The sequence below is a fragment of the Pleurodeles waltl genome, chromosome 3_1 (assembly GCF_031143425.1).
Source record: "Pleurodeles waltl isolate 20211129_DDA chromosome 3_1, aPleWal1.hap1.20221129, whole genome shotgun sequence".
In the NCBI taxonomy this organism is placed as follows: domain Eukaryota; kingdom Metazoa; phylum Chordata; class Amphibia; order Caudata; family Salamandridae; genus Pleurodeles; species Pleurodeles waltl.
Genome location: NC_090440.1, coordinates 1,660,072,867 through 1,660,089,945, shown reverse-complemented (window position 1 = coordinate 1,660,089,945; position 17,079 = coordinate 1,660,072,867).

Here is a 17,079-nt window from a genome sequence, read left to right as displayed (position 1 = left end):
CCATAGATTTGCTACCATGACCAGGTCCTTTTTATTTTGACCTGCAGATTAATGTAGCTAGGCCCGAACTTAGGTTTCTGGATGATATGTCAAGAAGTGTCATATTGTTTTAGGTAGTTTGAGCAATTCCCCATTTACATTTGAATTTTGCACAGCATCTTAGATGCGACTCAATAATAATATAATGCTTCAATTACTATTTAATGCTCTGAAGAGCAAAAATAGTTCTCGTTTGGATTCACAGAAACAGCTGCTACTATTAATGAGGCAGGAATTGCATTGCAGATCCCTCTGAATTGCCACAAATTCATGATTTAAGACTTATGAGGGCCAGAAGACCACCATTACTAAATTTATATTTGCTGAATGCCAATGTGTCATGCCAACAGGGCATACCAATTACTTTAAGGACAGGAGCTGGCATGTGCAACCTACCTGTGAATGGGAGTCAGGGCTCCATGTACTGCAGTCTGCTACCCAGGTGCACCTAGCTCTGAACCACAGAGGGGAAGCTGCCTGTTATGGACAGCATCTACTTGACGAATCCCTAATGACAATGACGTTAATAGTTTGCATCTACAATTCTCAATCAGTGATTAATGCGTTTTTAACTCTTCCTTGAAATTGTGAATTGCAAAGAGTGGCAATATGTACATTTTGAGTCAGAAAGCAAATTCCAGCTCGCAATGTAAATTTATTACATTTTGACTCGCCTTTCTGCGGTCTCAAACCCTACCATTTTATGAATCACATGCTTTGCTACCACAAAAAGCCTTTGTCTTCCGGGACCCATAAAATGACTTTCTTTTTTATCATTATTGATTTAAGAGAAGACTTAATGTAGTCTTAGTTCTTGAAATCGGGAACAATTTTGCAGTTTAGGTTTCTTTCATTTATCTTTTGGAAATATTGGCATGTTTTATATTTGAATCGCAGCACGAATAATACTTGTCATTTCAGCTGAGTGAGTGCTTGAATGTCCGTGCAACATTCTTGAGCAGAGAATACCGTCAGGTCTTTGTGGTAAATAACCAACATTCACTGGTTAATAAAGTTCCACTCGCACGTATTCGTGAGCCCCTTCTCTGAACGCATTTAGTAAATTAATTAGTCCCCTGCAGTGCAATGCAGAGTTTTATAGTTTGTTTTAAAAAGCACTGTGTGCAGAACCCACAGATACTATGCATGCTTTACAACGACTTTTTAAAGGTTAGTGCATGGGCGTCAATTCACTGAAATGCCAGGGGTAGCGAAATTGACATCACATGCCCCTTGATCTCCACTTTCACTCAAACACATACGCACAAACATTCCCACTTACATACACTCTCTCTCACATAAACACACTCTCACCTGCAAGCACGCACAGAACATACATTTAAAAGCATTTTTTACTTACCTCAGTTGCCATGACGGGCAAATTCCAGCTGGTGGTTTTATTAAACTAATAGTGAAAAATACATTATTAGTCACTATTGATGGAATAAAACATTTACAGAAAACAAAAAATATAGAGCCCCAACTGATGTCCATAAGGAAGAACTGCCTCTGTGCTCCTGGCATTGAAATTGCCACAGCTGAGGCCAGGGGTCGCAAAGGCAGTGCCAGGGGTCGCAAAGGACAAGCCAGGGTTTGCAGCTGTGACCCCTAAATGACGTCCATGGGTTTGTGAGTAATGGCAGCAGGTGTGGCTCCTCCATAAGGGCGGAGGAGCGTTCCCCCCCTCCCCCCCAGCAACCACTGCAAACACAGTTGCTGGGCTGGAGACAGCATGCATAGGCTCCCTGCCAATCCCAACTCTGCTTTGAGCAGTGTCTGGATTGGCCGCAGGGCAGGCTAGGAGCCTGTGCCTGGGTGCAGCAATGACACGGGAGAGAGGAGCGGCGCGGCAACGGAGGAGGTACGTGTTTTAAAATTTTATTTTATTAAATGTTATTAATCCCATCACCACCCTCCCACCCCTGCACCACCCAGCCCCCAGGAATCCCCGCGAGCTGCAACTAGATGGCCGGGCTAAATTAAAGAAGTGTACCATTTTTTAAAGATCCGAGTGCATGCTCAATCTTCTGCAGAGTTACTTAGCATCTGTGATTTCAGTTGTTAATTACTTGTGTAAAAATGAGTTATTGTTTTTCATATCTGTAATAAACAGCATTGAATAGTTTACATTAAAGTCAAATCTGACAGGCTTTTTTCTTAAAATTATGTTGCATTTATGTCTGAATCTTGAGAAAACGAGCTTCATATGAACATCAAAGATTCCACACTGAAAAACAGTAACTTCATACATCCGTAGCCGCAGTTTAATCTCGTAGACACTGATGTGTAGAACTTTAATTTCCCTAAATTACAAAATTAGACACCCCCTAAGTGAAAGCTAGTGGGCAAGCTTCAATATAATCCATACATTGAGTTGTGTTCCAGTAACTCAAAACTGATAGGGCGGTAGTTCGAAATGGTAACCTTTGGATGTAAAATCATTGCCACAACCTGCACTCAGGTTGTCTAGATTTCAGGAGTAGATAAGTGATAGTCTGAGCTAAGACTATGTACTACCTAGCATTACCTTTCTTCAAGAGATAGTCTGAAATTTGGTGTTGTTTTCAATGATCATTTTAAAGAAAGTGACAAAAATGTTTGTAAATACTGTTTGCTCTATGTTTTCTTTATTTATGCATTTCTTGGATCTTTTGCGGTACCTGCTTCAAGGATGCAGATTGAATACGGTATACAAATCATAGCTATAATATAAAGTATTGTTTTAATATATTCTAGATGCTTCGTGAAATTAATTGGATGAAATGGGAATATTCCCCGTATTTACAAGTAAAACCTGGCTAAACTCGTACACACAGGTCGTACACATAGTTCTTGGCTTCATTATGAAAACATAATGCAATTATTCCTGACAATGTTATTTGAAAGTGCAAATCCTGCACAGTGAATGGAAGCTAAAAGCAAATTAATCGGCAAAGGTTGTTATTTAAGGTCTTTTCTGATGAAGTCATTTTTTCATTTAGAATGGAGATTATGTTGCATTTTATTCTATAATTGTTTGGTGCATATGTATTTAGCACCACTGTTCTTTTATAGTGTTTTTGGATAATGATCTGCATTTGGATATGTATGTATATATATGTAAATATATATATATATACCTTTTTTTTAAATATATATATATGATTTAAAAAATTGTTTATATTACGTGTTTTGTAGCCCTGATGAAGTCCTTTTGGACGAAAAGCATAGGCTACAGCAAAGTCAATTCAATTCATAAAGCTTTATTCGGCACATATAAATGACCATGAAAGCAGCAGTACATATTTACAAAGACATTGCAATTAAAACTTACAGTTGTTAATTATAGCTAATGGCTCATTGAGTAATTCATAAATATATAGAATGCATAATAAAATACATTAAAAACTCATGCTTTTCCTGGAATTGATGCACTGATTTAAAAAGGTGGCAGTATAGAAACAAATATCTGCCGATTGCAGATTAAAAATTAAAGCCATAGCATGTTTAACTGTACGTGTTCCGTATCTAACAAACAGAGGTTTCAAAAATACTATACGAAAACATGTATACAGTTTACAGAACAGCAGAAGGTGCACAGTGCTCTGTGTAGATACATTATCGCACCTACATGGCCCAATCGGGTGTTTCTTAATATTTGGATGGGCTACTAGACAATGTGCCATCCCAAATCTTAGTCTGGTTAGCACAAATTTATGTGAATTCCTAGTCACCATAGTTAGGTAAGATGGAAAACCCTCCATTAGATTATATCTATTATAAAAAATGACGGAGGACAATGATCCGGCTATGATTGCTCGTTTCCTTTCTGCGTAAGTTAGAAATATACTTTTCATTTCTAGTTTGGAGATCGTGGTTGCTGCACTAGGATTATTTAAAATATTCAGATTAAAAATGTCTGAAAAACAGACAACAACATATTTAACCCAGGGAATATCTCGATATTTGTCCAAACGTAAGCAATCCTCAACAATAGTTCTGTTAAGTAGCTTCTCATCGCCAAGCCAAAAAGACCGCCAGATCATCAGTGGTCTAAGTGATATCAGATCAGTTAAATAATTAATGGCTAATTCGCGGTGGCTTAATTCAGTTGAGGCAGAGATGGGCAAAAACAGGAGCTTTTTTAAAAACATATTTTCCTCCAACTGTAAGTTGTAGGTACAGCTATAACCCCATACTCCTGCCCCATACAGAGCAATAGTCACACATCTAGCTTGGTAAATCTTGTGCATATCCCTGGTTCGACGATCCCCAAGTTTTGCAGCAAATCTATAAATACCATAAGCATTTTTTGCCATTTTATTCCGGATGTTATTAAATTCATTGTTCCATTTCCTGTCGTTAGAGAAGGTAATACCTAGGTAACAAAATTTATCCACCTGTTGCACCTTTTCGCCGTCTATAAAAAGGGCATTTAACGTTTTGGCTTTAGCTCCGCAGGTCATGGTATGAGTTTTTCCCTTATTGATTACTAGTTTTCTATCTTTAATAAAGGAGGAAAAACTATCCATTAGTCGTTGTAATCCGACAGGTGTTCGAGAGAGTAAAACAGCGTCGTCGGCATATAGTAACACCGGCACCGGAACACCGTTGATCTGAGGAGCATCAGCATTAACCTTTTTTAAAATATCATCAATTCCATTAATAAATAAAATAAATAAAAGAGGAGCCAGAACACAACCCTGTCTAATTCCTCGTGTAACACAGATTTTTGGAGTACATTCTCCTCTGGTTCCAAAACGCACGTTGGTTTTCAATTTCTCGTATAACCTAGCGAGGAAAAAGATTATGCCTTCTGGGGCTCCTAAATTTAACAGAGTCGGCCATAAAATGGAATGATCTACCATATCGAATGCGCTGCTCAGGTCAGCAAAACAAAGATACAGGGAACCGGGTTTCGCTTCAGTATACTTCCCGATCAGTAGATCAAGATTGATGCACTGGTCGAGCGTACCTCGTCCCTTCCTAAAACCATACTGGCTATCAGCCAGTATGCTATCCTGCTCAACCCATTCCTCTAATCTTACTAACATCACTCTACTCATAACCTTGACTGAAGAGTCAAGGAGAGAGATCGGGTGGTAATTCTTAGCGTCAGATCTACTTCCCTTTTTATGAATTGGCACAATGATTGATTCACCCCAAGTTACAGGGGCCTCGGCACACACGGCAACGTTAAAAACAATGGTTAAAAGGGGGCCCCAGACATCTGGCGCAGCTTTATAAACGTCTATAGGTACCCCGTCCGGGCCCTGAGCTTTCCCCCCTTTGCTAGCCCGTATACCATGTTTAACCTCACTAACGGATATATCCAAAGGCAGAGTAGGCCACTTATTGGGACTAGGATCATTGACTTTATCAGAGCCAAAAATGCTGGAGAAATGTGCAATCCAACCATCACTAGAAACATTAGAAGTCAACTGTGGTGTTTTTTCATCCCTTAAAAAAGGCGAGTTGACCGTGGCCCAGAATAATGTACAATTTGATAATTCAGCAGCTTGGTTGAGGGAATCCCAAGCCTGTTGCTGCAGTTCACCCTTCCTCTGTTTGAGCGCACATTTATATTTCATTCTTAATTTATTTACCAGTTTTTTGTCCCTGGGCCTCGCTGCTAGAGCCTGTTTGAGGCTAGTTAGTGCGGAAGTACAAAGGTGATTGAACCATCTCGGTCCGTTCCTACTTTGCCTACTATTGCAACTGGTAAACTTGGCATCAATAGCTTTATTAATTTGGTTAAAACAATATAAAACCCTCTCAGAGTCAGATCTATTTTTTAAAATAGAGGCAATGTCCAGCAGGCTCTCATTAATTATGGAGCTAGTTAAATCATCGGCTCTTTCGCCAATCCATTTTAGCCTAACACCGTTAGTCCTATGTGGTTCTACATTAGAAATAATAATTCCCACATCCACCGAACTACCGGTCCAAAGGGTAGTGTCCAAAATAATACGGTTGTGGTCACTCAGGGTAGTTACTTCAATTCTTGGTGGTTCACAGTAAGAACTAATATTAGAAGATGTGATCACATGGTCAATGACCGAGCTAGTGTGCCAATTTTTAAAAGTGGGAATGGGTAAACCATTAACATCTTTACAGCACTCCACTATTTCCAGGTCATAGCAGCCCATGAACTTATGCAGTGCTTCCCCATAACTGTTATGTCCAAAATGCGGGACATCCCAGCCGGCACTGTTAGTAACCCCACAAACCCTTTGTGTAGACAAATCGCACAGAGTAGTATTGAAATCCCCTACCCAGATGAAGTCAAATACAACATTCTGTTCCAGACATAGATTTTCGACAGCGCCGGCTAAGTCTGTTACTACTTTGACCCGGGTAACATCAAAAATGTTATTATAATAATTAATCAATAAAACATTATGGTCTTTGTCATCCACAAGCCAGAGGATCTGCACAAGGTCCCCTACAGGTATATACTTTTTAACCACAATAGGACGACAGATCGTTACAAGTATAAGGAGACCGCCTTTCGCTCTGCCTATACCACCTCCCAACGCCGGTAAATTGTAAGAAACGAATCCCTCATAGTTAACATCATCTTTACACCATGTTTCTTGAAGACATAAAATGTCATGGGCATTAACAAACGTTAACCATCCCGGGTCCCTCTCCTTTGATTTCAGCCCTGCCACATTCCAACAAACAATAGTAACAGTATCCTTACCCCTAACACAATTACTATCAGGCACCATAGGGTTGTTTCGTCCCCAATTCGCAATCTGGTTTGAATAGCTTATGTCACCACAATCGTGCGGTGCCCTTATATCCACCGCCAATTCAATTTCTGTATTGTTGGGCATCTCTTGGGCCATGGTATTATCTATACCGATATCCACACAGGGAATAATAGTCACCTGGGGTAAGAACTGCCCTCCCTCATTAAGTCAATCATTTGTATCCAGAGAACTTAGGGGTTGAAACCGGTTTTGCATTGAAATATCAGGGTATAGCCTGTGTGTAACAGGGCATAATCTGCTACCTCTACTCCCATAAGGGGCATTATTATGATGGCTGTAAAAGAAGGCAAGCGAGCGGACACACACATTATTATCAGTAATTGGTAATGAGGCAGCTTTTAATAATACAGTGGCAGCATGTTGGGGGTGTTTAAAGTTTATAATGACACAGTCACCACCAAAACTTTTCTTAGAGCTCCCTATCCAATCTACCCTTCTGGCAGTCAAGACTTGATCTGAGAGTTCAGTTGGAAATCCACAATGCCTGTGCATCCAGGAAACGTTTTTATTTTTTAAAGACTCGTGGGTTTCCTGATGGTTCCCCTTTACAACAGGGGGAACATTAGCTAAAACTACCACATATGGTGCGCAATCAGGAGGGAGATTAATGGCGCGCCTTTGCCTTACCTCAGTCCAATCCTCTTTTCTATCAGGTATTAAAACAACCTGGCTATCATTACAGGCTAAGGGCTGTGCTGTCGAGTAGTTCTGTACAACATTCCTACTAGTATCAAAACCTGTAACAACACCGGGGGGGGCAACCTGAGTATCATGATTGTTTATTGTTATTGGGGCTGACACACTATCTGCTTCCACCAGTGTTTTTTTGAGGAGATCGCCTAATCTATTAACCTCCGCGGTTAGCTGATCAATTTTTTACCATAAGAGGTTTGACAATACCCTTAATCTTTGAGTCAATAATACTTACTAAGTTATTTGTTTTTTCTGCATCTAGTTTAACGTCGTCGATATTTGCCGTATTATCCTCATCCTTATCTGGATTCTTGAGGGGGCTAACTAATCTTTTTTTTGCGGGCCGAGCACCCCCACGTTTAGTCTGGGTCTTTCTACATGCTCTAACCACTCTGGGTAATGGGGTGGGTGGGTATTGCACTATGGGATCAGTAGAAGCCTCTAGATCGACTAAAGTAGAAGTATTCTGCATAATCATTTCCCTATCAGGAACACCGGAATTAGTGCAGACACTACTACTGTCATCCAGGGCCAATGGAGCCGGTGAAAGTTGCGCACTAGATAATGGGGGGGGGCTGCTAAGCCCTAGGGATTGTCTCCTCTCGCAATTAATTTTACTAACAATCTTCACTAAATAATTATCCAATGTCTGGGGTATAGAGGGGACTTTTTGCTTTGACATGCTTAGCAGTCACAAATTATCACTTTTAAAATCGAATAAGGCTTTTCCAATTACGCACAGATAATAAGATGATAAGGGCTGCTTGAAAATATAAATAAAAGGCCGGTTAGCCTCTTGAGGGCCCCACTCCCCGCTCCCCCGCTCCCCCAATGAAACACAAAGCACCCCAGTCCTTACTGGAAACAGAACCTAAGTGTCGCTCGGGATATCAGTCCTTGCGGGCTACGATGATCACTTACGATGATCTCTTACAGGCCTCCGGAGCGTGCCGGTGGTACCGAGTCCCTTACGAGATGCCGGGCTCAAACCCTCAGTCCTTCTGGGGAGCCAGGCGTCCGTATTTGAGCGGACTGAGTGCCGTCAGGCCGAAAGTCCGAAGCCCGAAAAGTCCAGAAGGGATGCGGGCACAGACAACTCAGTCCTTTCCGGTTATCCGGGGAATTGGGTCAGTTCTTTTCCCTCTGCGGGTCTCCGCGTGTATCCTAATTTACGGTTCCCCGTCTTCCTTTTCCCGCTCTCACGCTCCAGCGGGCAATGTCGGCGGCTTCTTCCCGAAACGTCACCTTGGGCAGCTGTTTGGGCTAAAAAGGGATGCAAGGATCGGTGCGGCCTACTGTGAGTTTGTGCGGCCTATGGCACAGGCACGGTCCTTTACGAGGCCTCTCGCAGGCCGCCGGCTTATCCTTCCGTCCCCTTGCGCCGGGCGCTGGAAGGCGAAACTGGTTGCTCCGGCGACGTTTTGGTCTTCTCTTGGCAGCAACAAATGGCGGCTATCTGTCTGTCACAGGCTGTCACAAGCGCGGAGTTTCCAAGGCTGGTAGAGCGGCGCGTGGCAGTCTATTCCCCCCTCGTAGAGGGCACCTCTCCCTGCACTGGGGTTACGTTGGGCTCTGCGGCGGGCACGGAACCTCTTCCGGGCTAGGGGCTAGGGGCTCACCTGCACTACCACAGGGGATGGCGGCGGTGTGTCCTCAGCTCCTCGGCAGCGCGGTCACTCCTGGCCCTTGCCCTTGCCCTTGCTCCGCCGAGACTAGCCTTCTCCCCGGCTGCTCCTCAGGAAGGAGCGGGTGAGGCCTCGGGAGGGTGGGGAGTGGTTCGTGAAGGCACAGAGTACCCTCCAGCAGTCGTTGCCCGTAGCAGTCCCTCGTTCTCGTACCTGGGCGGCAGGGCGTGGGGGCACTAGCAGGCACTAACAGGCGCTCGTCCCCGAGGAGCCCTCCCTCGGCCGGCAGCAGCGCGGGGAAGGAACCCTGCCTTCTCCTCCACGGCAGAGCCTGTCACGCCGTCAGAGCCTGCTTCCCACTGGTGCTGCCTCCGCTGACCCGGCACTAGCAGGCGCTCGTCGCCCCGAGGAGCCCTCCCTCGGCCGGCAGCAGCGCGGGGAAAGAACCCTGCCTTCTCCTCCACGGCCGTCAGAGCCTGCTTCCCACTGATGCTGCCTCCGCTGACCCGGAACCGGAAGTCTGGAGCGACTCAGTTTCTACGGCTGTCAGATGACAAACAAATTACACCTACTGCGATAAAAACCTGTGCCCCAGAGGGCAAAAGCATTGAGGTCTGAATGGACTGGGCTTGCTTCAGCAAAGTCAAAGAAGAAAAGAAATATTTTAAATGAAAGAATTATGACTAAGGAAATGCTTTGATTGACAAAAGTTTTGGAGTTTGTGCACTTTGATGTTCAATTGTGAATGATAACTGTGTGTATTAAGTGGAAATTACTAATTGGATGTGGGTGCTTCATCATATAGGTTTACATTTATGGAGTTTTTCTCCTGGGTTTGAAGACTGAGAAGGCTGGTTCTTCCATTGGTTTAAATGTCTTTGCTCAGATCTTTTTAGGGATTAATTGGATCATAGAGGTAGCTTAGTGTTAGAATTGTGCCAAATGTAACACTAACATTAAACTTTGCACAGGGCTTATTAATAAGGTAAAAAATGAGTCATGATATAGACCCCAAAAATCATATGGCTACTTTGCCCCTATAACGTCTTAAAAGAAAATAGCTGTTGCTAATATTGGCATAGCAATTATGAATCTAATGTTAGACATCTATCACATCATTTCACAAGTTTCTCTGTTTGGAAATGCCTAAAGTGAAACAAATTCTGTATTTTTGTTTGATCTCAGACAAAGTATGAACATTTTGAATGGATCCAGTTAGTGAATACCTTATGATGTAAATAAAAAATGTTATACTGCCCTTGTAAACTTACAAATTATTATTTTTTGTTGCAGGTTTCTGAAATTGTGAAAAGATTATACATTGTCAATGAGTAAAAATGTCTACCAAAAGAAGATGTACATTTGTAAGTATTAATGAAGAGTTTAAGGTGGTCATTGCACCTCAGCCGGTTGAGTGCACAACGCCAAATCCACGAGGGGGCCACATCCTGGGGAGTGCAAAGCCACAGTCTCTCAAGTCTCTACAGTGGGTTGTTTGGCCACTGTGCAATCCTGGGGAGTGCAAAGCCACAGTCTCTCAAGTCTCTACAGTGGGTGGTTTGCCCACTGTGCAATCCTGGGGAGTACAAAGCCACAGTCTCTCAAGTCTCTAGAGTGGGTGGTTTGCCCACTGTTCAATCCTGGGGAGTGCAAGCCACAGTCTCTCAAGTCTATACAGTGGGTGGGTTGCCCACTGTTCCATCCTGGGGAGTGCAAAGCCACAGTCTCTCAAGTGGATGACAGTCTCCACTGGTTCTGGTGGGAGCATGGTGCCCAGAGTTCTTCATCCTGCTAAGGACAGAGGTAGTAGATGCCTTTCTCCACTGTTTCTGGAGGGGGCATGGTGCCCAGAGTGCTTCATCCTGCTAAGGACAGAGGTAGTGGATGTATCTCTCCATTGGTTCTGGAGGGGGCATGGTGCCCAGAGTGCTTCATCCTGTTAAGGACAGAGGTAGTGGATGACAGTCTCCACTGGTTCTGGAGGGGGCATGGTGCCGAGTGTGCTTCATCCTGCTAAGGACAGAGGTAGTGGATGCCTTTCTCCACTGGTTCTGGAGGGGGCATGGTGCCCAGAGTGCTTCATCCTGCTAAGGACAGAGGTAGTGGATGTATCTCTCCACTGGTTCTGGAGGAGGCATGGTGCCTAGAGTGCTTCATCCTGCTAAGGACAGAGGTAGTGGATGACAATATCCACTGGTTCTGGAGGGGGCTCTGTGCCCAGAGTGCTTCATCCTGCTCGTGACGGACTCAGTAGCCTCAGTGCCCTTGGCGCTCATGGGCCAGCGGTGCTTGTGGCGGCGGTGCCCTGTTCAGCGGTGCTTGTAGCGGCGGTGCCCTGTTCAGTGGTGCTTGAGGCGGTGGTGCCCTGTGCAGCAGTGCTTGAGGCGGCGGTGCCCTGTTCAGCAGTGCTTGTGGCGGCGATGCCCTGTTCAGCGGTGCTTGAGGCGGCGGTGTCCTGTTCAGTGGTGCATGAGGCAGCGGTGCCCTGTTCAGCGGTGCTTATAGCGGCGGTGCCCTGTTCAGCGGTGCTTGTAGTGGCGGTGCCCTGTTCAGCGGTGCTTGAGGCGGCAGTGCCCTGTTCAGCGGTGCTTGAGGCAGCGGGCTCCTTTGCAGTGACTCAGCTGCTGGCGGTCCTCTCTGTCCCAGCGGGGCTTGTGCTGGTGGTCCTCTCTGTCCCAGCGGGGCTTGTGCTGGCAGTCCTCTGTAGCCCAGCGGGGCTTGTGCTGGCGGTCCTCTCTGTCCCAGCGGGGCTTGTGCTGGTAGTCCTCTCTGTCCCAGCGGGGCTTGTGCTGGCGGTCCTCTCTAGCCCAGCGGGGCTTGTGCTGGTGGTCCTCTCTGTCCCAGCGGGGCTTGTGCTGGCGGTCCTCTCTAGCCCAGCGGGGCTTCTGCTGGTGGTCCTCTCTCCTCTCTAGCCCAGCGGGGCTTGTGCTGGCGGTCCTCTCTAGCCCAGCGGGGCTTATGCTGGCGGTGGCCTCCTGGGCAGCAGGGCAGGTGCTGGCGGTGGCCTCCTGGGCAACGGGGATGATGGCGGTGGCCTCCTGGGCAGCGGGGATGATGGCGGTCTCCTCCGCCGTCCTGCTCTTCCCAGACTTTCTGGGTTTCTTGTGGCCCTTCCCCACCTTGGAAGGTGTTGCAGCTGACTCCACACTCCCACAGGGACACCTGGGAGCGGCTTTGGTGGCTGGAGTCTTCCCCCTCTCCCGCAGGGCACTGGCCAACTTTTGATGCTTCACAGGTGGGGGACTGTCCGTGCTGTGGCTCCGTGCCACACTGGCTGCCCTGGTGGCCGGTGCACTCCAGATTCCGGTGACTACAGGCACCACTGGTTCCGGAGATGTTGTTGCTGAGGTGCTAGGTTGGGACCTGGAGAGTCGGGCCCTAGGAGACGGACGGGGTGGGGGAGGGGTGGGAAAGAGGTCAAGGTTGGACAGGAAAAGTTTTTGGGAGACACTGGGATGGGTAGCTGGAGGGGGTGTGGGAGTGGAGGAAGAGGTTGTGGTTGTAAGAGGTGTTCGCTTGGTGACTTTGGGTGAAGGTGCATGCGCTGGAGGCTGTCGTGAGGTGGATGGCTGTTGGGTGGGTGTGCCTGCATTTGTGTATCTTGGGAGGTGGCGTCACAGACACACTGGGAGAGGACACAGAGGATGTGTGAATGGTAGTGGGGGTGGTGACTGCACGTGAGCGGGGTGTGGTGGTGGGTGTGCTGGTGATGGACGTAGTGGCTGTAGATGTAGTGCATGCAGGTGTGAGTGTAGACGAGACTGGGAGGGAGGAGGAAGACGAGGAGGAGGGACACAGTGGAGACAGTGGATGTTGGTGTGTCTGTATGTGTATGATACTTGCGGGAGTGCCTGTGGGATGTGTGGTGCTTATGTTTGCCTGAACTTCCCTTGTGTGTTGACGTGTGTGCCTGCTGGTCTGAAGGTGTGCTTGGGATAGGCTGGGGTGCAGGGGATTGGGTTTGGGTGGAGGCAGTTGGAGGGGGGAGGCTAGAGACAGGGACAATGGCTGCCATCAGTGCTGAGGCCAGAGTCTGAAAAGCTCGCTGAAGGGCCGCCTGACCAGAATGAATGCCCTCCAGGAATGCATTGATTTGTTGCAACTGCCTTTTGACACCCTGGATGGCATTCAAAATGGTAGACTGCCCAACAGTGAGGGACCTGAGGAGGTCAATGGCCTCCTCACTGAGGGCAGCAGGGGTGACTGGGGTAGGGAGGTGCCTGGGGCGAAGGTGATGCCGACCCTCCTGGGTGAGCAGGCACGGGGCAAAGGCTGAGGGGCTGCTGGGAGGGCGGTGCTGGTGGGGGGGTGACGGCTGTACCTGTAGATGCGGGGGCACAGATGTTGCCACCACCACAAGGGAGCTCCCATCAGAGGACGAGTCCGTGTCGCTGGTGTCAGCTCCTGTCCCCGCCGTGGAGCTCACCTTGCCCTCCGTCCCACTGGTGAACTCCGAGTCCGTTGTCTCGCCCTCCAGGGCCATGTGGGATGCAGCTCCCTCGTGCTCCGGTGCCACTGCTCCTCCGCCTGATGATGCTAATGCACACAAGAACAGGGAGACCACAAAAAGGGGGGGGAACGACAGAAGAAAGACATGTTCAGTGCATGCATTACTGCTACCGTTGGCGGACACGACAGACACAGAAGCCCCCTGCACTACGTCGCGTTCTTGGGCTCCACTGTTCAATCCCTGGGAAATGGCCTACTAGGCTATGGACGACATCTGCACACATGGATGACACAGGGGCATGACTAGGTGTACTTGGCACTCTACAGAGGTGGGGTGGGGTGCCACATGGCCTGCCTTACAGAGGGACCTTGCCTACTAAACTCGCCCTGGCCTAGGGAAACCCACAGCCCACCTCCCACACCCAGACACCTCCACTGCGCGCAAAATCAGCAGGATGAGAGTGTACTCACCCCCTTGTGGCTGCTGTGATGTCCTCAAGCGCCCATCCAACTCCGGATACGCCACCGCCAGGATGCTGAATATCAGGGGGGTCATGGTGCGACGGGCACCCCTCCCAAGTTGGGAGGCCATCACGAGCTGAGCCTCCGCCGTCTTCTTGCTCCAGCGGCGAATGTCCTCCCATCTTTTCCAGCAGTGGGTGCTCTGTCTGTGGTAGACCCTCAGGGTCCGGACGTCCTTGGCGATGGCACACCAAATATCTTTTTTCTGGTGGACGCTGACCTACATGAATTGTACAGGGGGAAGAGAAACGTATTACCAACTGCACCGTCACAGTCATTGGCCCCCATCCCTACCCTTGCCATGTTGCATGCACTCACCGTCGTTTCATGCACGCCGCAATCTCCCCCCCCCTTCTTACATCCACCCCACTCCACACAGGCATAGCCCATACAGCATGCTCCCAGTGTACTTACCTGTTTGTCTGGAGGAACGTAGAGTAGCTTTTTCCTTAGGGAGGACCCCATCCACAAGTTTCTCTAACTCCTCCGATGTGAAGGCAGGGGCCCTTTCCCCAGGCACTTGAGCCATTGTCTCTTCCAGACCGAGGTCACAGCAGCACTTGCAGTGTAAGTCCTCTCTTGTCGAAGATCAGGTATCGAGTGACTGAACAGATAGAAAATGGCGGTCACGTCCACTGCGGTGCGTACCGTCACCGCCGGCATACATCGTCATTGGCTCCTGGGACCCAGAGGGTCCAATGTTAATCAGTGCAGCATTGCGCGCTGTCTTCGACCGCCTACTGCGACGGTGTACAACGCCAGCGCAGTTACCTCACATCCCATGGTCCCACTTTAGAGGTCAGGAAGCCGCCATTTCAGGGGCCCACATGGCTTCATTTTTAACTGTGTCACACATACCTAGGCCTAGACTCAACACACATACAGGCCACTTTTCGGATTAGGATTCGTGTTCTGTGTAAGCTGTGGATACATACCTCTGAGTCGTTTGACTCTGTGCTCGCTGTTGTCCTTCATAGGCACCGTCCTCTGGGACTTGTGAGGAGATGGCGGCATCCTCCGGTGTACAGACCGCTGGTGGACCTGTCGACAATGGAGGAAAGACATGTGATCATCACATACAGGCTTGACCGTGCCACAATCCAGGAACTGTGTACCCAGCTGGAGCCAGACCTGATGTCAGCTATCCGCCATCCCACAGGAATCCCCCTCAAGTGCAGGTGCTTTCAGTGCTCCATTTCCTTGCAAGTGGGTCATTTCAAACAACAGTGGCCATAACATCAGGGATGTCCCAGCCTATGTTTTCAAACGTGTTGTCCAGAGTGTTGCCTGCCGTGCTGAAACACATGCGGAGCTACATCGTTTTCCCTCAGGTGGAGGATTTGCCTACAGTGAAAGGTGATTTCTATGCCCTGGGACATATCCCCAACATCATAGATGCCATTGATGGGACCCATGTGGCTTTGGTCCCCCCCCGCAGAAGTGAACAGGTGTACAGAAACCAGAAGAGTTATCATTCCATGAATGTGCAGATGTTGTGTTTGGCAGACCAGTACATCTCCCATGTGAATGTCAAGTTCTCTGGCTCAGTGCATGACGCCTACATCCTGCAGAATAGCAGCATCTCTTATGTGATGGGTCAACTCCAGAGGCACCGTGTGTGGCTATTAGGTGAGCACCTGGAAGCAAGACAGTGGGAATGGTTGTCTGGGTCTGGGGTTATCCCTACAGGTTAGTGTGTGTCTAACAGTTGTCCCTCGCCATTTGCAGGTGACTCTGGTTACCCCAACCTGTCATGGCTACTGACCCCAGAGAGGAATCCCAGGACAAGGGCAGAGGAATGCTACAATGAGGCTCAGGGCCGAACACAGCGGATAATCGAGCAGACCTTCGGCCTCCTGAAGGCCAGGTTCAGGTGCCTCCATATGACAGGTGGATCCCCATTCTACTCACCAAAGAAGGTGTGCCAGATCATCGTGGCCTGCTGTATGCTTCACAACTTAGCTTTGCGACGACAGGTGCCTATCTGCAGGAGGATGGTCCAGATGGCGGTGTTGTTACAGCTGTGGAGCCTGTGGACAGTGAAGACGAGGAAGCAGAAGAAGAGGACGTGGACAACAGGAACACTGTGATCCTGCAATCTTTCCAGTGAGACACAGGTAAGAAGACAAACCTGCCTACTACATGTACTTTAACACTACTACCTCTCTACTGTCTGTTGTTTTCACCCAGTTGATGGACACTGAGTTGTCACTTTCCCTTACGATTTCACAGATGTGGGTCCCACTGTGTGACATCTGCTTTGATTCCTCATGGAATAGAGCTGTGTGACATAGGGATGTTGACATTACAATTGAAAGAGCTTTTTGCCACAGTAATTACTAAGACACTATTCGGAAATCAGAGACTGACTCCAAATTATTTTGTGCTTCAAGGTTTTTATTTAAGTGCAAAATATTGGAGGGGGTTGCAGAATGGTGAGGGGTGATGGTGGAGGAATGTCCATGGCAGAGTCCAGTCTATTAGTCTCACAGGTGCATTGCCCAAATGGGCATAGGAAGTGGAGCTGGGGCAGTTTAAGGATGGACAGGGTGACAAAGTGGAACAGAAGGATGACATTCAGGGTGGTCTCATTTCTTGGTGGGGGTCTTGGCATCGTTCTCTGTCTTTGTCCTGGATCTCAGGGATCGCTTGCGGGGTGGTTCTCCCTCTGCAGGGGGTGGGGTGCTGGTGTGGTGGTCCTGTGGCGGTGCCTCCTGTCCACTAGCGCCGGCAGAGGTGGTGGGCGGTTCATCGTCCATGCTAGTGTCAGGGGCCCCTTGTTGTGCCACAGTGTCCCTCCTGGTGTTGAGTACTTCCTTCAGCACCCCTACGATGGTGCCCAGGGTGGAATTGATGGATCTGAGTTCCTCCCTGAAGCCCAAATACTGTTCCTCTTGCAGGCGCTGGGTCTCCTGAAACTTGGCCAGTACCATTGCCATCGTCTCCTGGGAGTGGTGGTAGGGTCCCATGATGGAGGAGAGGGCCTCGTGGAG